General features: G+C 48.7%; 1 pseudogene; it reads left to right on the forward strand.

Moving 5' to 3' along the window:
• The window catches only part of LOC119360344, a 26928-nt pseudogene extending 10680 nt beyond the window's left edge, over positions 1-16248 (forward strand).
• The last annotated feature ends 2326 nt before the right edge of the window (positions 16249-18574 follow it).

Raw genomic sequence — 18574 nt, forward strand, 5'->3', positions numbered from 1 at the left:
GTATATACGTATTTTGTATGTTTAATTAGTTTAGATTATTTAGATTATTATTTTTTCACTATTATATATGTATGAATGCATGTTAGATGGATATAATTAGTGTTTAATTAGTATGGAAATTTTTTATATAATGTTGTTTTTCAGTTTTTTAATGGATGTATAGAAGTTGTGTTTTCTGTTTTTAGTGTTAGATGCTTAATTAGTATGAAATAGTATATAGATTTTTGAAATAGTAGAAATGTTAGAAATTTTAGTTATCAAAATCCAATCATTAAAAAAATGTTACTTTTTGCGGGCATATGGCTAGTATTTGTTCTCGACGATGCCCGGCCCGCATCCTCGCCGTCGACCCGTCCGCGACGACGTCCAGCCGACCCATGTCCGGGACTGGGCTCCGCTGGGCTGGCACTAGGAGGTGCTGCCTGGAGGGGCACGCCGCTTGATGAGGAACCCGGCCCCGGGTCCCGTCGTCGACCCTGATCTCGTTTGGTGGCGTTCACGTGGGCCAGTTTCGGTGCGGAGGGACCCGGCCCCGCCGGAGGTGGTACGTTGCCGTGTCAGGGAGGAGGACGAGCACGTCCATCGCTACATGGTTGCGTTAGAGGGCGGCAGGTTCTCCAATACCTGGCAGTATCTTCGGGGATCTCACTTCAGCTATGATCCTGTGAGGGTTCCTTCTCTTTGGGTGTCCACCGCCCGCGCCGCAGGAACCGCGAGTGTCCTAGATTTTTGTGTAGTATTCGATCTTTAATTAGCTAGCCAGTGATGTACTATTCAATATTATATATTATTCGAGACGATGTATTCGAGATTATATCTATTATTCTAGACGAAGTATTTGAGATTATATCTATTATTCGAGACGATGTAATTTGAATACTAAATTGTTTTATTTCTTTTGAATTAGTTAAATAAAAGCTATGGCAGACAATACCGACAGAGAGGGAGAATAGACCATGTTCGATATGATACGCGGGCCAGATGATGATCAGAATGAAGAAGATTATGACGGCTCCGAATTTCTAAACAACACCGGAGAGGGTGATATGATATTCGATCGCGACGACCGAATTGATGAAGTCATCAACTACGATTATGACGATGACGAAGAACATGTCTGAAACAACAAAGTCCGGCGAGGTATATATATTTATATAAGCAGGTATCTGGTGATCATCACATGTTTTAAATGACTTGAAGATATATTAACGAATCGATCTTTGTTCTTTCAGCCATCCGGATCGAGCAAATCTTCAGGCAAAAGGACGAAATGAGGCCCGAACAAAAAGTTGAAGGAGGGCGTAAAGTATAATATCGAGGCAGTCAGACCTAATGGCGAACCATTAGCACCTAAGAAGATTGCAGACAAGTTCGTTCGTCAGTGCGGAGTTCTTGTGAAGGACCAACTCCCGATCTCCCTTCAAGAATGGAGAGAGCTAGCAAAAGACAAAAGACAAAAAGGCAAAGAGGACGCTGCTCCACGTCCAGATGTTACTTTTGTCGACAAGAATCAAAAAATCTGCTTTGGGATACTCTCATGGAACATTTCACCCTACCAGATCATTTCACAGAAGCAGATGTGCAGAAAGTCAAGGACGCTGCTCTTAGGAAGATGGCGGTTGCATTCAAGAACCACAAGAATCTTGAATGGGACAAGTACGTCAAGGGATGAAGGAAGACTCCAGTATTCGAGGGAACACTAGAGAACCAACGTGCTCATTGGGACGATTTCGTGAAATTCAAGGATTCGGAATTAGCTAAGGAACGGTCGAGAATAAATAAGAAGAATGCTGAAAAAAGGATAAGTTCCATAAGCTGGGGCCAGGTGGCTATGCGGTGGCAATGCCTAAGTGGGATAAGGCTGAGAAAGAGATGGAGGATGCAGGTGCCACTCCGGTTACTAAGAGCTGGCCCCCCAGGGTCAGGACTTGGTTCTATGCGCATGGGGGGAGTTGGACCCGAAGACAGGCAATGTTTTGACGAGGGAAAGTCTGAAGGGAGCCGATGATGCGATACTTGTTGCAATAGAAGAGGCACGATCGGGGGTGTTCCAGCCCAACAGAGAGAACGACGAGCTTACACGTGCCCTCGGAAATCCTGAACACCCGGGAAGAACATGAGGCAAGGGCGCTATTCCGTGGTATGAGGGGTTTTCAGACTGGAACAACGACTACAGAACCCGTGCGAGAAAGAAGATTGCGGAGGAGAAGAAGAGGAAGATGGAGGAGGAGTAGAGGAAGCAGGACTATGAACGCCTTCAAGGCCTAGAAGCAAGTCAAGCGGAATTGGTAGTCAAATTCCAGCGGCAGTAGGAGCAGATCCACTCACTTACCCAGCAAAGGGGGTCTCAGCAGCTGCAGCAGCTAGCGAATGATCCAACATTGGATAGCACCGCCCCATCCATGCCGAGAAGCAGCGTGGGTTCCGCCCCGTACGACGCAATGCTGGGTAGATACCCCGTGGATGACATCACGGAGAACACTAGCTGCGAGCTACACGTCAAAATGAAGAACATATCCATGAAGGTGGCGGACGCCGTTGCTTTTACAAATCCCCCCGAGGCAACCTTCCATTGCAACCCGAGTCCAGCGGGCTATGCTCATGTCTTGGTTGATGAGGTGGTGGACCCATATTCGGAGCTAGAGCTTGACATTCCTGGAGGTGACGACGAGCGCTTTCTCGGAGAGGCCAACCATCGTATCATCCTATGGAAAAAGGATTGCATCATCTTTCGAAGGCCACTGACACCGCGTCAGCCGACTCCTCATCGAAGTCCGCCACCGAGTCAGCAGTCTCCCGCTCCTGCAAGTCCGCCAAGTCCGGCAAAGTGTCAGGCCACTCCTCCTCCAAGTCCGGCAAAGTGCCAGGCCACTCCTCCTCCTCCAAGTCCGCCACAGCGTCAGACGTCCACTCCTCCTCCAAGTCCGGCACAACCTCAGGCCACTCCTCCTCCAAGTCCGGCACAGCTTCAGGCGGCCACTCCTCCTTGTCCAACTCAGCCCCGTCAGCCGTCTCCGCCGCCTCAGCAATCGCAGAAGAGACACCCCGCAACTATGGTGCATAGCGGTACGAGTCGAGGTAGTACAGGAAGTACAGGTGGAGGCAAGCGATATAAATATGGTCCAAGCCTCACGCCTCTTCCGCAGAGGGCTTATGACAGGTCCGAGGAGGAAATCGCAGCCATATCGAAGGCCGAGGTGGAAGCCCATTTTGCACCGAAACCGCCACCGCCGCCAAGGGAGAAAGTGCCTGAGGAAACGATTGACCACTTCATTCGTATGGCTCAACCACCAGCTCCCAAGCCTGTTGACACAGACTATGAGGGCCACATCAGGAAGTTAAATCGAGCACGTCTACGTAAGGAGGCGAGCTCGGGATCGAGCAAACAAGAAGCAGCTGTCAGAAAATGCGGGAAAACCATTCCCCAGCTGGGAGAACAGGTGGCGCAATCGATCCCCTCGCTTGTTGTGCCAACAACACGTGACAGTACGCGCGCCCAATATTATTGTGGGCAAATAGTTTACGTTCCTGAGGTGGGCAATGTGGTAATAACGGAGGACCATATAATGCAGGCTGAAGTTCTCAAAATCACTGTTGGACAACTACTCGAGATCGAGCCCATGCCTGTGCTTAGAGAGGATGAAATAAAACGGAAATATGTCCAGGGCCAACCTTTGGTCGAGCCAGACAAGGTCAAGAACCTCCCAACGAGAATGTATGAATTGCATCAATGGTACATGAACATTACCAAGATTTCAGATCGATTGTCCCTCATGGTGAATGTCAAGGAGGATCATTACTTCCATGAGAAAGCTCTGTCCGTTGAGTATTCTGAATTGTTTCAGTTATACAATCAAGACGCACTCGACAAATCTATCGTCAGTTTCTATTGTCTGTAAGTGATTTCTTTTTGTAATTTAAGTCTCAAGCTAGCTCTAGTGATCCTTTTGATCGTCAATCATTACCTGTAATTATCCTCACTATATTCTTTTCTGTGGTATTATGCAGGATGAAGATGTATGAAATAAGAAGAGCTGGACGCTATGGCATTGGGTTCATTGACCCAAACACCGTTAATGAATACACCTGGCGGATAAATCCACATCATCAAAAGGACGTAGAGGACAACATGCTAGAGTTCTTGAAGCGCCTCAAATACAATGAAGATATACTACCTCCTTACAACTTCCAGTGAGTCACACTGTCTTGTACTACAAATTCTCTGTTTTTGCCTACTAGCTAGCTACATGTTTTTGCTTACATATGCCCACTTAATTAAGACATGCAAACGTGTGTGCATGCAGATTTCACTGAGTCTTGTGTATCATTAAAGTTGACGACGGAACAGTTGAAATACTGGACTCAGTACTCAAAGTTAAAACTGACTATAACATCTTGTTTGGGATAGTCAACAGGTAATTTCAATCATTATTAACTATATATCTCGGCCTATTTAGTTCGTCATTTCATGATATGAACTATTTAATAACCCCTTTATTCATTTTCTTTATCGGTGGGCAGGGCTTGGGCAAGGTTCATCAGTGTCACGGAAGGCGAATGAAAAAAAAAGCTTAAATGGGGAAGACCCAAGGTAAGTAATTAAGTAGTACTAGCTAGCTAGCTAGCTGCCATCTCTTTAATTATCATGCTTGAATAATTATTATCTGATCAAATTCCATTCTCGTAAAGGCCCTGAAGCAGGCGCAGGGGACTGATCTGTGTGCATTCTGCGTTTGCGAGAACATTCGCATGATGGCGTCCGAAAGGAGAAGATCTCAAAGACAGGAATGGGTACGCTTGTCAGAACACTATTCACAATTTTTACACCATTATGAATATCTAGTCACACAACTAATACACATGCATATTGATCTTCTTCTTAACAGTTCAGAGAGGCGCGGGAGAAGCTCCTAGAAACGGAGCGCGTAGAAGCACTTCAAGAGGAAATAGCGGGATTTTTGCTCGACCAGGTCATAAATCCGAAGGAAGAATACTATTACCCGCTACCGCCCCCATGAAAACCACTTTCAATTGTCATCATGCTCCGAAGGCACCAATTAGGCTAATGCCACTGGCTCCGAAGGCAACATGCATATTTAGGAGAAATTGTATATAGCTAGCTATACATTTGTGTATGTGTGAATTAATTAATATGGTGGTTTGTGAGACGTTGATGATATATATATGCATGATTGGTTCTACTAGAAATTCTATTTATATATATATATATATATATGCATAACGTGTACAATGTGTAGTATCGTAAAATACCATCAAACGAAAAAGAATTAAAATGGAAACACAAAATTAAATGAAAAAGAAATCATAAAACTAAAAAAACCAAACCTTATAGTACCGGTTGGTATTACCAACCGGTACTAAAGGGCTCCAGCCCCCCGGAGCTGGCTCGTGCCACGTGGTTGCCCTTTACCACTGGTTCGTGCTGAACCGGTACTAAAGGGGGGGGGCCTTTAATGCCCACACTTTAGTGCCGGTTATGGAACCGGCACTAAAGGGCCTTACGAACCGGTGCTATTACCCGGTTCTGCACTAGTGCCTCCTCAGTTTGCACCAGATTGGCGCATTCCTTGCGCTCACGGCGAGGCTCGGGACAGTACCTGGAGGAGTGATTCGCGTACTTGTTACGGTTGTAACATTTTACCTTGGACATGTCGCGACCACCCCCGGACTGCTGCCTGTTCTGCGCGCCGTCGTGCCCAGTGCCCTGCTGCTGCTTGCCCTTGTACTTGCCGCCACCGGAGTTGGAGCCCTGCCCCCTCTCCTTGTGCTTGGCGCGCGCGAGCCACTCCTTCTCCGTGAGAAGAAGCTCGCCGCCGTGGTTCTGGGTGGTGATGGAGCAGCGCTCTATGGCCGATCGGAGTCGCCCGATCAGCTCCTCTACGGACATGCCGTTGAGGTCGAGCAGCGTCTCGATCGAGCATGCGATCTGGGCGTACTGCGCAGGCACCTCGCGCAAGAACTTCTGCATCACCTTGGTCTCCTCCACCGTGTCGCCAAGGGATCGGAGATTGTTGACGATGCACGTGATCCGCATGCCGAACGCGTCGAGCGACTCACCCTCCTTGAAGGTGATCCGCTCGAACTCTTTGCGCAGCCGCCTCCCGCACGTGGTTCATGCCCACGCGCATCATACGGATCGTCTCCCACGCCTCGTGCGCGGTGTCCTTGACGGCGAGTACCGGCGTCATCTCAGGCGGTGCCGCCCGGATCAACACCGAGAGTGCCGCCATGTCCTCTCGATGGCCCGGCTCGCCCATGCCAGACACGGCCTCCCAGAGACCCTGCGCCCGCAGGTTGATCTTCATAACGAGGTCCCACTCGATGTAGTTCGTCGCCGTCAGCGTGGGGTAGACGATGTTGCTGCTGTAGTTCGAGCGATCCTGCACCACGCGCTTGTGCACGATGACCTCGTTGCCGCCGCGTCTGACGACGCTGCGGCCACGGCTCCGTTCTCGTGGCCGCGCCGCAGCTCCGTCCGTGTCGCCGGTGGTACCGCGTCCCCCGCCCTGTCCGTCGGGTGGCGTCGACGGCGTGCGTGCGCCGCCATTGGACATGGTCGCCTCGGATCGAAGGAGGCTCTGATGCCAATTGTCAGGAATCCCTAGTCTCTCGATTTCACTCCGACAGAGATGAACACTAGGGGTTTAGCGTTGCGTAAAACGTTGCCATCTTTCTCAATCTCTACTTATTCTGTTACAGGGAAAGAAATGGTGGCCGGTAGCGATCCTACCTCGGCGCCACGATCTGGCTCACGCTCGCGCCATCCCACGAGCACCAAGACCGGGTCCTTTGCCCTACATGCACGGCATGCACAGGCGCGGCTTGTGCCTACTGAACTTTGCTGAGAACTAGGGAAAGAAAGCTTCTAAGCTACTGCTACCAACGACTAGATTAAGTTGTCAACAAATTCAGCACACTCCGCCTGCCCGCCCACGTGAGTTGCAGCCGCCGCCGTCTTGCGCCTGGCCATCTATGGCGAATCAGGAGGTTGTCGAGCTAGGCCATCTTCCTCGCCATCGGTGGCGGATCCAGCCCAATGGGCCAGGGTGGGCCAACAGTAAAACTATTTATAAATTCTTTTATGTATTAGTATTTATAACTTTTTTTGCTATGATATAAAGCTATTGGAAAAATCCCAGGGTGGGCCGCGGCCCACCCTGTCCACCCTCTACCTCCGGCACTGCTCGCCATCAACACCCTGCTGCTCTTTCCTGTCCCTCCACCCTCCTTTTCCTGCTGCAGCTAGGCGCTAGAGGAGGACCCGCCACGCCGACACCGCTGCTCCACCACGACGCCACGACTGTGTTAGCCCAACTACAGAGTCGCCGGCTTCTGAGGATCGGACAAAGGCGAGGAAGAGCTAAACTACACAGAGTAGCGGTTGTGTGTTAGTACTACTTGTGCTCATGCACACTAGCAAAGCACACACAAACACTGATGGAGCTACTCGTACTACTGCTACTTGCCTTGTAGACAGACGGTTGAGCTCACACACAAGCACTAGTAGAGGAGGCTTGATTGATATTGAAGTGGAATGGCCTGATTACAACCGGCCGGGGTACATCTCCTCTTATAGGTGTTTTGAACCGACCTAAACTAGAAAATATCAACTGATACATGTACCTGCACACATCTAGCTGTCCCTAGACCTAGAGACTACTACACAACTGTTGCTGGTACAACGTACTAGACCAAAAGCTAGTACTACACAAGTAAGTCACGGCTGCTCCTTGCTTAGTTACTAAGCTACGGCAGCTGCAGTCATTTTCCATTTTCACTGCTGCCGACATGCATCTACCTAGTTAATAACTACCGCCGCTACATGCAAATATCGGAGACAAGGTTTGACCCAACAATATCCCCCTCAACCTTGTCGAAGGAGCTTGTTGTTGATGATCCCGATCTTATCACGCGGTTTCTGGAACCGGACACAACCAAGTGCCTTCATCGGGGTGTCCACCTTCTCAGGCTCTGTGTAGCCCATACGCCTTGCTCGTGCTTCTTGATCTCGGGGTGCTGCGGTCGTCCCGCAGGTTCGCCGAGAAGGTCTCCCTAGGCGTCGGAACCTATGTGGAGTGCCATTGTTGTTGTTGGCATCCAACGGGTCCGACCGCGCTGTTGGCGGGGACACGAACTGCCCAAGAACCACCTCGCCCTTGGGCGTCAGTGTTGCTGGGGTCGTAATTTCTGACGTCACACTGCACGGGAACTCTCTTCCCAGGGTTGTCGTGTCAGACGTCATGCTACCCGGGAACTCCCTTCCCGGGGATGACTTGTCGGACATCGCACTACCCGGAGTGGCTTCTCCCAAGGTATTGGACTCCTTGTCGCTCTCCCATCAGACTTGCTTGTCGGGTCTCCCCCGACAGTTGTGAGTCGTGCCTCCCACACGGACTCGATGGACCCCGAGCGCGTCGGGGTTGCGGCGTCGTCGACCATAGAGCACCGTGCCTTCTGCACGGTCTCGACAGTCGCCACCAGCGTGGTTGGGGCATGCCCTTCCAGAGAGTGTCGTGCCACCCGCACGGAGTCGATAGACCCCGAGTGCGTCGGGGCTGCGGTGTGGCCAACCATAGAGCACCGTGCCTCCTGCACGGTCTCGACGGCCGCCACCAGCGTAGTCAGGTCGTGCCCAACTACGGAGTCCGGTGCGCCCCGCACGGACTCGATGGACCCCGAGCGCGTCGGGGTCACGGCATAGCCGACCAAAGAGTGTTGTGCCTCCTGCACGGACTCTATGGTCGTCGTAGTCTCGGTCGAGGCCTTGCCGCCCCATGACCGTCTCTTCATTGCCTCCCAGTTGAGGCTTGTCGAAGAGTGCCGTGTCGCCCACACGGGCTTGCAGAACGCCGAGAACCTGGTTGTCGGGGTGTGGCCGACCTCAGAGTGCCATGCCTCTTGCACGGGCTCACTGGTCGCCATCATCATGGTCGGGACGTGGCCCACCAGATGTGTCGTTGCGGTGCCTCCTGACACGGGCTTGTCGGGTCCCGAGGATGTCGGGGATGCCTTTGCTGTGCCAACTTGCATGGGCTTGACCAGCGTCGCAGGGGACGTGGTTGCCAGGCCGTGGCTCCCCCACACCCGGGTCTTCATCTCCTCCCAATCGTAGTCTCCCGAGAACATTGTTGTCGGGTAGAGCGCTATCGATGTCGGGAGGGGATTAGTTGAAGAGCTTCGTGCCTCCCGCGCGGACTTAACGGTTTCCGGTGCCGTGGTCGTCGGAGGTGTTGCGTCCTCCTGCACGGCTTCGATGCTTGTCGAGACCATGGTCGCCGGAGGCGCTGTGCCCTCCTGCATGGTCTTGACGCAAGCCATCATCATTGCTGGCCCACCGTCCTCTTCAGCCTCGACGATGTTCGCCGCGGCCGCGGCATCCTCCTAAGCCATCCTCTTGCGGCACTCACGGGCCCAGTGGCCCTTGATGCTACAATATCGGCACTTGTCCTGGTCGTCGTTGCCGGCACCTTGTCCGGCTCCGCCCTGGGTGCGACCGCCGCTTCTGCCGGTGCCGCCTCCACTGCTTGGGGTACCCCCACCACGTCCTTGACGCTTCCTCGCCTCCCACTTCTTCGAGAACAGGAGTTGTTCTCCCCCGAAGCTCTCACGGTCGTCCTCAAGGCGGTCCTCGACCACCCGCAACCGGCCCGTGAGCTCCTCTATGGAGAGCTCACTCAGGTCAAGCAAGGTCTCGATGGAGAAAGCTACCTGAGCGAAGCGAGCTGGCACGACTCGGAGAAATTTCCGCACGACTCTCGCATCGTCCATGGTGTCTCCGAGCGCTCGGAGTTGTGACACAACGCTGGAGATCCGCATGGCGAAGTCGTCAACGAGCTCGCCCTCCTTGAAGGCGATGTTCTCGAAGTCCGCCCGCAGCTTCTGCGCGTTCGCCTCGCGCACGCGGTTGCTGCCGAGGCGCTGGGTGCGGATGGCTTCCCACGCCTCCTTGGCGCTTGCCTTCGCCGCGAGCATGCCGTGCATCTCCGGCGGCGTGGCGCGCATGAGTGCCGCCACGGCTTTCCGGTCCTCCTTTCTCTCGACCAGGTCGTCCTCCATGCGAACCTAGAGGCTCGCCGCATGGAGGTTACACTCCATGATCAACGCCCACTTGCTGTAGTTCGAGCGCGTGAGCATCGGGAAGGTGATGGGTACGCTACCGCTGACTACGGTCTCGCGCACAATCTCCCTAACACGACCTCACCGCGACGGCCGCGCTTGGACCGGCTGCACCCTCGCTGCTCCTCCGGAGGCGGCGACTGGGAGCCGTCCTGTGATGGTTGCGTCCTGAAACCACCCGAGATGGTGAGCTGCTACTTTTCTTGTGCACCGGCCATAGCTACCGCAACCTGGAGCTCTGATGCCAATTGTTAGCCCAACTGAAGGATCGGACAAAGGCGAGGAAGAGCTAAACTACAGAGAGTAGCGGTTGTGTGTTAGTACTACTTGTGCTCATGCACACTAGCAAAGCACACACATACACTGATGGAGCTACTCGTACTACTGCTACTTGGCTTGTAGACAGCCGGTTGAGCTCACACACAAGCACTAGTAGAGGAGGCTTGATTGATATTGAAGTGGAATGACCTGATTACAACCGGCCGGGGTACATCTCCTTTTATAGGTGTTTTGAACCGACCTAAACTAGAAAATATCAACTGATACATGTACCTGCACACATCTAGCTGTCCCTAGACCTAGAGAATACTACACAACTATTCCTGGTACAACGTACTAGACCAAAAGCTAGTACTCCCTCCGTCCGAAAATACTTGTCATCAAAATGGACAAAAAGGGATGTATCTAGAACTAAAATACATCTAGATACATCCTTTTTTATTCATTTCGATGACAAGTATTTCCGGACGGAGGGAGTACCACACACGTAAGTCACGGCGGGCTCCTTGCTTAGTTACTAAGCTACGGCAGCTCCAGTCATTTTCCATTTTCACTGCTGCCGACATGCATCTACATAGTTAATAACTACCGCCGCTAGCTTGCTTCTTTGTTCCTTCACTGGATTGGAGTGGAATGCATTACATCGATGGAGTAGTGCTCCTTTTATAGGGGATTACAAACCGACTACAGAACGCATGGGCTGACGTCTAGTGCCTAAATGACATCATGACTTACGTTGTAAGCTTAGCTACTAAGACTAGCCATAGTGGGCAGTAACATAGAGTACTAACATCCATATGTTACTAGTCTATGTTACTATCTTCATAGTGGGTACTCCCTCCGTCCGGGTTTATTAGGCCTCTCAGCATCACAAACATGTCCCTTTTTATAGGGCCTCGTTTTGGAAAAAGTACGTACATGCAACCATTTCATTGGTTGCATTGAAAGTCATTGTTGTTGGTGCCATGGCTGGGAAATTAACACACTTCATGTGTGTTTTTTCATTGGCTGCATGCATGGGAGAGAGTGTATTGGGAGTGAAATGGAAGAATTAATGTGCGCAAATTACTATATGTTTTGGTCTAAGAGAAGTTGTCTTTAGGCCTAAAAAACCCGGACGGAGGGAGTAGTAACATAGAGGTAGTAACTTGGAGGTTTTCATTTATTGTTTTGTGGGATCTATACTAGTACTTCAACTTTATGGTCTATATGTGGCATGTATCAATATGAATTTTGTTTGTTAGTACCCATAGATAAATACAAGAACACAAATTCTAACGGATCCATAATAAATAATAAAGTGCCAATATAATAGTTAAAATATATAAAACATATTTAGCAATACATGGATCAAGTCTTGAATATAATCTATCGTCGCCCAAACTTTTTCCATATATGCTCAATCAAGTCATTTTTTAGAGCCTTATGCTTGGGACGATCATGAATTCTAGCATCTCTTTCAAGTACTTCGGCAAATATTGGCATGTCACCGTGCATAAATACCGATGGGAAAACAATTGACGAGCCTGCTTCCTCATTCAAATCAAGCATATTCCCCGCCTCTTATTTTTCATCCTCGACTATCATGTTGTGTAGATTGATGCAGGCCAGCATAATATGATGGAGATCGCCCCGGTCATATAAACGTGCTGGGCGCCGTAAAATACACCATCGCGCTTGGAGCACACCAAATGCACGTTCCACATCCTTCCTTGTACCTTCTTGATGTTTAGCAAACAGCCTTTGTTTTTCTGTTTGAGCCATCGGTATTGACTTCACAAATGCCGCCCACTCTGGGTATATTCCATCTACAAGGTAATAACCAAGTTGATATTCCTTCTCGTTGACATTATAGTTCACTCGAGGAGCTTGCCCTTTCAGTTGCTCAAGGAACAACGTCGACTGATTAAGCACATTGATGTCGTTGTTGGATCCAGCAACACCAAAAAATGCATGCCATATCCAAAGATCCTGAGAAGCAACCGCCTCTAGAATAAGAGTAGGATTGTCCCTTCCACTCCATGGGACATTTGTCCCAACGCCAGTGCATACAGTCGAGGCTTCCTAACATGAAAGGAAACCCACGACTCTCTCCAATATCAAATAAGCGCTGCACATCATTGACATTGGGTTTACGCATATACTCATCACCAAATATATGAATCACGCCTTTGACGAACAGCTTTAAGCACTTAATTGATGTGCACTCGGCAATCTTAAGGTACTCATCGAGAGCGTCCGCCGGAGTACCATATGCCAATTGGCGAATAGCTGATGTGCATTTCTGCAACGGAGATAGTCCATCACGGTCAAGAGCATCTTTCCTTTGCGTGTACTCTGGAGACCACTCTCCTAGTGCATGTACGATACATTCGAAAAGGAGCCTTCTCATCCGGAATCTTCTACGAAATACCTTTTTCTTGTAGATAGGATTATCACAGAAATAGTCGCGTACCAATTGCTCAACAGCTGCTTCACGTGACCTGTTCACGTAAATCCTTGGACCACTTCTGCTTGATCTTCCTTGAGCATCGAGGCTTTCCTTCACTTCTATTGCGATCTCCTTGGCGAACGATTCTAACATGTCCATCTGGACAAGGTAGTGATCTAGTGTGTAGAGGGAGGAAGGATCGATGATACTTGCTTCAGCTTCATCATCGAAACCATCAGCTGGTTCACTGGTATCCATATTTTGGTGTCCTTGTACAAGATGCTGCATTGGCGGAGGTCGCAAATTATAATTATGCATTGGAGGCAATTGTCCAAAACATAGCAAGCCTTCAGGTGCAGGTGTACATAGGCCTCCTGTTACAAATATCAGAAGTCATGAGCATAGTACAGTAGCAATGGAATTTTGTACAACACCTCATCTCTCTAACAAAAGTATTATAAATATTAAATTATCAAGCGCACTGGACAAATTCACGAGGTATGCAATTGTATTTGGTCAGAAACATACTTAAAACAAGATTTTCTTTAGGCTACTGTAAGAGATAGACTTAACACAGGACACATCTATTTTGATGAACTGGAGTATTTTGACTGTTCAAAATGATTATATTTGGTCAGGTACACAACTTATTCTCTTTGTATGAAAATCTAACTTGCAAATACTTATCTTAATAAAACTGCAGTAGGATAATCCTACTGTTTCTGCTATATGAAGCACAATCAATCCTTTGTTCAAAAAGCATGTCCTAACTAGTGTCTTGATGTGATATATCACTTGTTCAATGAAGCAAGCAAAAGCAAAAAGACGTCAAGTGAAGCTCACTGTTTTGGTAATTCAGGCTACACCTACACATGCTGATTCAGACTTAGAAATTCAGACTTAGACGTGAGTAAAGACTTGGCAGTACAAAAATTCCCTGAAGACCTACACACGCTGAATCAAATATTCTAGACGTTGAACATAGAAATTACCTAATGATGCAAATTCGAGCTAAAGAAATTGCAATTGAAATTTATACATGTAGGGTTTGCAGTAGAGGATTCCATGAGAGGGGGGTACAGGTACGGTGGTGTCGAGGGGCTGGCGGACGAGCTCGTCGGAGTGTCGGGGTAGAAGAGTTGTTGTGGCCAGCGGCTGGCGCACGAGCTTGCTTGGGCGCCGGGGACGTGCTGCTGCGGCGGCGAGGTCGCCGATGACCGGACCGGCGCCGCCTCCCTACGGGCACCTGACTTGGCCACGATTCGGGTGGCTTCGTGCCGCCGGCCAGAGCCTCCGCTAGGCGGCGACACGGAGAGTGGGGCCAGGGAGATTAAGGCGGCAGCGAGGGAGAGGATGGAGGCGGCAGGGAAGGAGAGGATGGAGTGATAGGGAAAGTTGTTTTTTCTTTTCCTTCGCGATGGGGACGCCGCAGTGGATCGGTTTGCATTAAAAAATTGTTGGATGAAGCGCGAAGTTACGGTAACCAGCTATGTTACTGCTATACTCTCTGTCCTCATTAAATCATTACCACGTATGCAAATATACTGAGTTGGAGTCTAAGTTACTGCTGAAGTTACTCCCACTATGCCCAGTCTAAGCCACGCCTCCTCTACAGCTCAGAAAAATTACTACTGCCGACATGCAGCTACTACCTTCTATCACTTCATAGCTAAGTAATAACTACTACTGCCATTGCATGCAAGCTGTGTCGCTACATGCATGCTGAAGACCATCCGAAGACTAGGTTGGAAACGCCAATGATCATGGCGTTTCTGCCTGGACGGAAACGCCAACGTGCTTGGCGTTTCCATGTGGGTCGGAAGCGCTAGCTAGCTTGGCGTTCGTATGTGGGTCTGAAACGCGAGCTACTTCGGCGTTTTTGTATGGAGAAGAAACGCCACGGGCTGTGGCGTTGCTAAAAGGGTTAGATTGTGAAATACTTTCATGTCGAGTTCATTTTGTGCAAAGATTGTTAAAAAGGTCAGAATAGTGATTTCGTCCCTCAACAGATTGGTCTTTCCTCATCTTTGTATCCACAGACGCCCCGCTGCTCTCCCCCGTCCCTGGAGGCGCCCCAGGTCGGAGCTTTGCACACTCCGTCGACTTGCCATCCACCAGTGTGCGCCACCTCACCCCTTCTCGGCCGTGTCGACGACTTCAGGCCCGCCTTCTCGCCTCCAGGGCTGGACCGCCGTGGCAAGGACGGCTGGGCCGGCAAGGTGGAGCACCTCGAAACTGAGGTGACGTCTTCTGGACATCCGATACCTTCCGGCGCACGCTGCTCTTCCGCGACGGCGGTTGGCCGTGCTGGGCAGGCGAGACCATGGCGTCTGGCTTCCACGGCCTGCGCTGACCGCCGACGGCGGCGAGGCGAGGCGACGCTATGGGCCTGCTCGCGTGTGGGAGGCGGGAACACTGCTGTGTTGTGGCGCTTGCGCTGTGGCTGTTCCTGCGGGCACGGAGTGCGAACAGGCGCGCCCGTGGGTAGGTGTGTACGTGCGGGACGAGCCCTGGGGACTTGTCCATGGACGAAAGGGCGCCGGCTTGAGTGAGACGACGCTATGGTGGATGAATACGACGGGAAAGAAGGCGGCGATGAGCGACAACTCAGTCTGACTACGGGCTCGGTAGAAGCGACGAGATGACCGAGGACGTAGGCAGGGACGGAGCCAGGATTTCGACATAGGGGGGGGCGAGGCTTCACACTAAGTCTCATACGCGAAGGCTGTGGTAAAAAAAAGTCCTAGGTTCTAGTCTAATGGAGATGGCATGATGCAAACTTATCTTTTTTTTATCTATTCATCGCATTCACATGAACAAAACCTTAAAGAAAATTGACAGCTGACAAAAAAAATTCACAACACTAGAAACACAAGATAATCTTATGAACCAATAATTTGTAGTAATGCAATGTAGGTGAATAATACATTACCTAATTTCATTATTTGTTGGAATTGGCGAGATGGACCTCACTAATTCAACTCAATCCCAAAATTAGAATCGGCAAAAGCATGCGATTTTGTTGAAGCTATCAAAGAAGAATGGTACAAAGAGAACAATGATTAGTTTGGAAATAATAAACCTAGACTAATCTAGGTCTCAAAATAAACTACCTTTTTTCTTGTTTCGTTTCTGTTCATCCGTGCGTCGGCCTACTGGAAATATCCCCGTGTATCAGGCGCTCGCAACGACATGTGATTTCTTTTCCCCCGTCACAATCAGCGGTATAGGGTACCGTAAAAACTCTCCTCGAGTATTGTGCCATCTGCCAGGAGTACGGCGAGCTCAGCAACCTGGGCTTCGTGATGGACATCGGGTGGCACGCCAACGTGGAGCTGCAGAAGCAGCAGGGCCGCAGCGACGGCTCCATCATGCCGCCCACCACGCAGCACATGATATGACAGACACGTTCATTGTGGGTCTGTATATATATCGGTGGTGCTACCTTAGCTTAGCTATGTACCTGTTGGATTGGATCCATACTTAGTCTTTACTAGCAAAAATGCCGTGTGTTGCAACGGAGGAAAAGAAATCACATGTTGTTAGCCCAATAAGTATGAGTCGTGACCCATAGATCCATGTCATGTATTTCAACACGGAGCCCCACTTGTGTTGCCGCTTATTTTTCTTCTGGCCCTTGCCGATAGTGCTCGTGGTTTCCACCCAATCACAATACATCTGGACATGGTCAATCCCAAGATCAGCCACCAAATGCCCCGCTCACCCCGCTCCTCCATGTTTGACAAGTCTTTAGAAAGTTTTTAGAGGAATGACTGCATCCACCACGTGCCAACATAGAGCAACATCCAAAAGCTTGTCACATGATGAAGAAATGACGTGAACAAACCATGCATATTATTTTCCCTTTCTATAGAAACTCACAGTGCACTTGTCATAGTAAAAGCAAAAAGGGAAATACATGAAACCAACGGCTAGCAAATAAAATACTTACATGGTTTCAATGAAAAATCATCGTATGTAGAATCAAAGAAAGTTGAACTATCATATAAAGTAAATGAGTCCATGTGTTGCAACGGGCATAAATATTTATGGTCCAATACCAATTTTGTGTAACATATATCTTGAAGATGCATATTCTATGGTTCAATACGAATTTTGTGTATCAGATGTTTTCATTAGGACTCTTACATCAGGCATCATTGTCTACCTTGTTTACTGTTGAGTTACTCCTACCACCACCCCACATCTCCGTCTCTCTGAGTTGTGCGTCATCTACTATTTAGCTTTATGAGGTAGCTTGAGCCACTACTTTCAAAAGAAAATGTGAGAAGCTCTTTGATGGGAACTCATTTCGAACAATCCAATGACCCTTTAGAAATGTAAATATTTCCTCCTACCCGGTGTAGAGTACGCAACGTTCGCACATGAAAATAATGGGTTTCTGCGTCAAAATATCAAATATATAACCGAAACATTCACGTAATCACGTGCACGAAATAACCATACAATAGAGAGGGCTTGATCGACTGTCTCTTCAACTAATAATTGAGAGAAATTAGATGGCAGAGAAATACATTCCCAAACTATGATTTTAGGCTTGGAATTATACTATTGTTCATCAAATAAAAGAAGACATTACATGATAATGAAAAATCACAATAAATTAATTCATATTCAGCTGCAAACTTGTGTGTGTGTACAACATTGCTTAAGAAAAGTTGGAAGAGCTCAATGTGACTAAACATGCTAGACATGAATTGGCATGGTGACTGAAGGAGCAATCTCCACTGATCCGAATACAACACCAACAAATGTCCCCATGTACTGCCAGTACTGGTGCGATAGCAGAGACCTCAAAGTGCTCTTGTTTCTTTCCTTGAAATTACCACTCCCGATAATTTAATTATTTATTTACTGTAGCAAGTGAGCAGATTAGCAAAACAGAGGGAGAACAACTCTATAATCTTATTATGAAATAACCGGTAAAAATTTCCAGACCACAAAATTCAGATACAGGACACTGAGTGGATGAATACCCTAAAGGCTGACCATGGATTATAGTGAACAGTTAGCTCCTTGAAGTGCAGCTCCTGCTCAGTTTAGCAACTGACCATGGATTGAGAAAATTTATTATCCTTTTTAATCTGCTTTAGCTTACCATTTGTAATGAAGATAGTTCATTGGAATTTAACAATACATGGAAACTAAACTGAGCGAGAGTTTGTCTCCAAAGCAGACCTGATGCCTTGAGCTCTGGAATGGTACTGCATAAATGTAGACGCAAATGTCAGGCATAAACAGGTTAGTCTTTCATCAAGCAATAATTGCTAAAATCAGGCCATTTGCAAGTTGAAAACATACATGCAGAGCCACACAAGCAGAAGCCCCGTCGCCGTAATAATGTACCAACTTCCGTTTCACCTGGATCGGATTGGCTTCCGTGTAGATTGCATTTTACTGAATAATCCCCAAGAAATCAAATGGAACGTGGACCCTCGTCAACGCCGGCAGCTTGGAGCAACAGGTACACTTGTTTTTCATATTGATTTTTCTTCATATACACTCTGTTTCTTCATATTGATTTTTCTAAACAGAGGTAAAAGTTTGACCTGAAAATTAGACTGTATCTCAATCCGTCGTATGCATAACATCAAACAAGTTGCCGGCAGATGGTCATGAACAGGGTTCACGGTTTACAAAATATGGATTGTTAGTGAAAACTGAAAGCGCTAAAGAAAGAATCAAGAAAGTAGTTTGGCCGTTGAA

The sequence above is a fragment of the Triticum dicoccoides genome, chromosome 2B (assembly GCF_002162155.2).
Source record: "Triticum dicoccoides isolate Atlit2015 ecotype Zavitan chromosome 2B, WEW_v2.0, whole genome shotgun sequence".
In the NCBI taxonomy this organism is placed as follows: Eukaryota; Viridiplantae; Streptophyta; class Magnoliopsida; order Poales; family Poaceae; genus Triticum; species Triticum dicoccoides.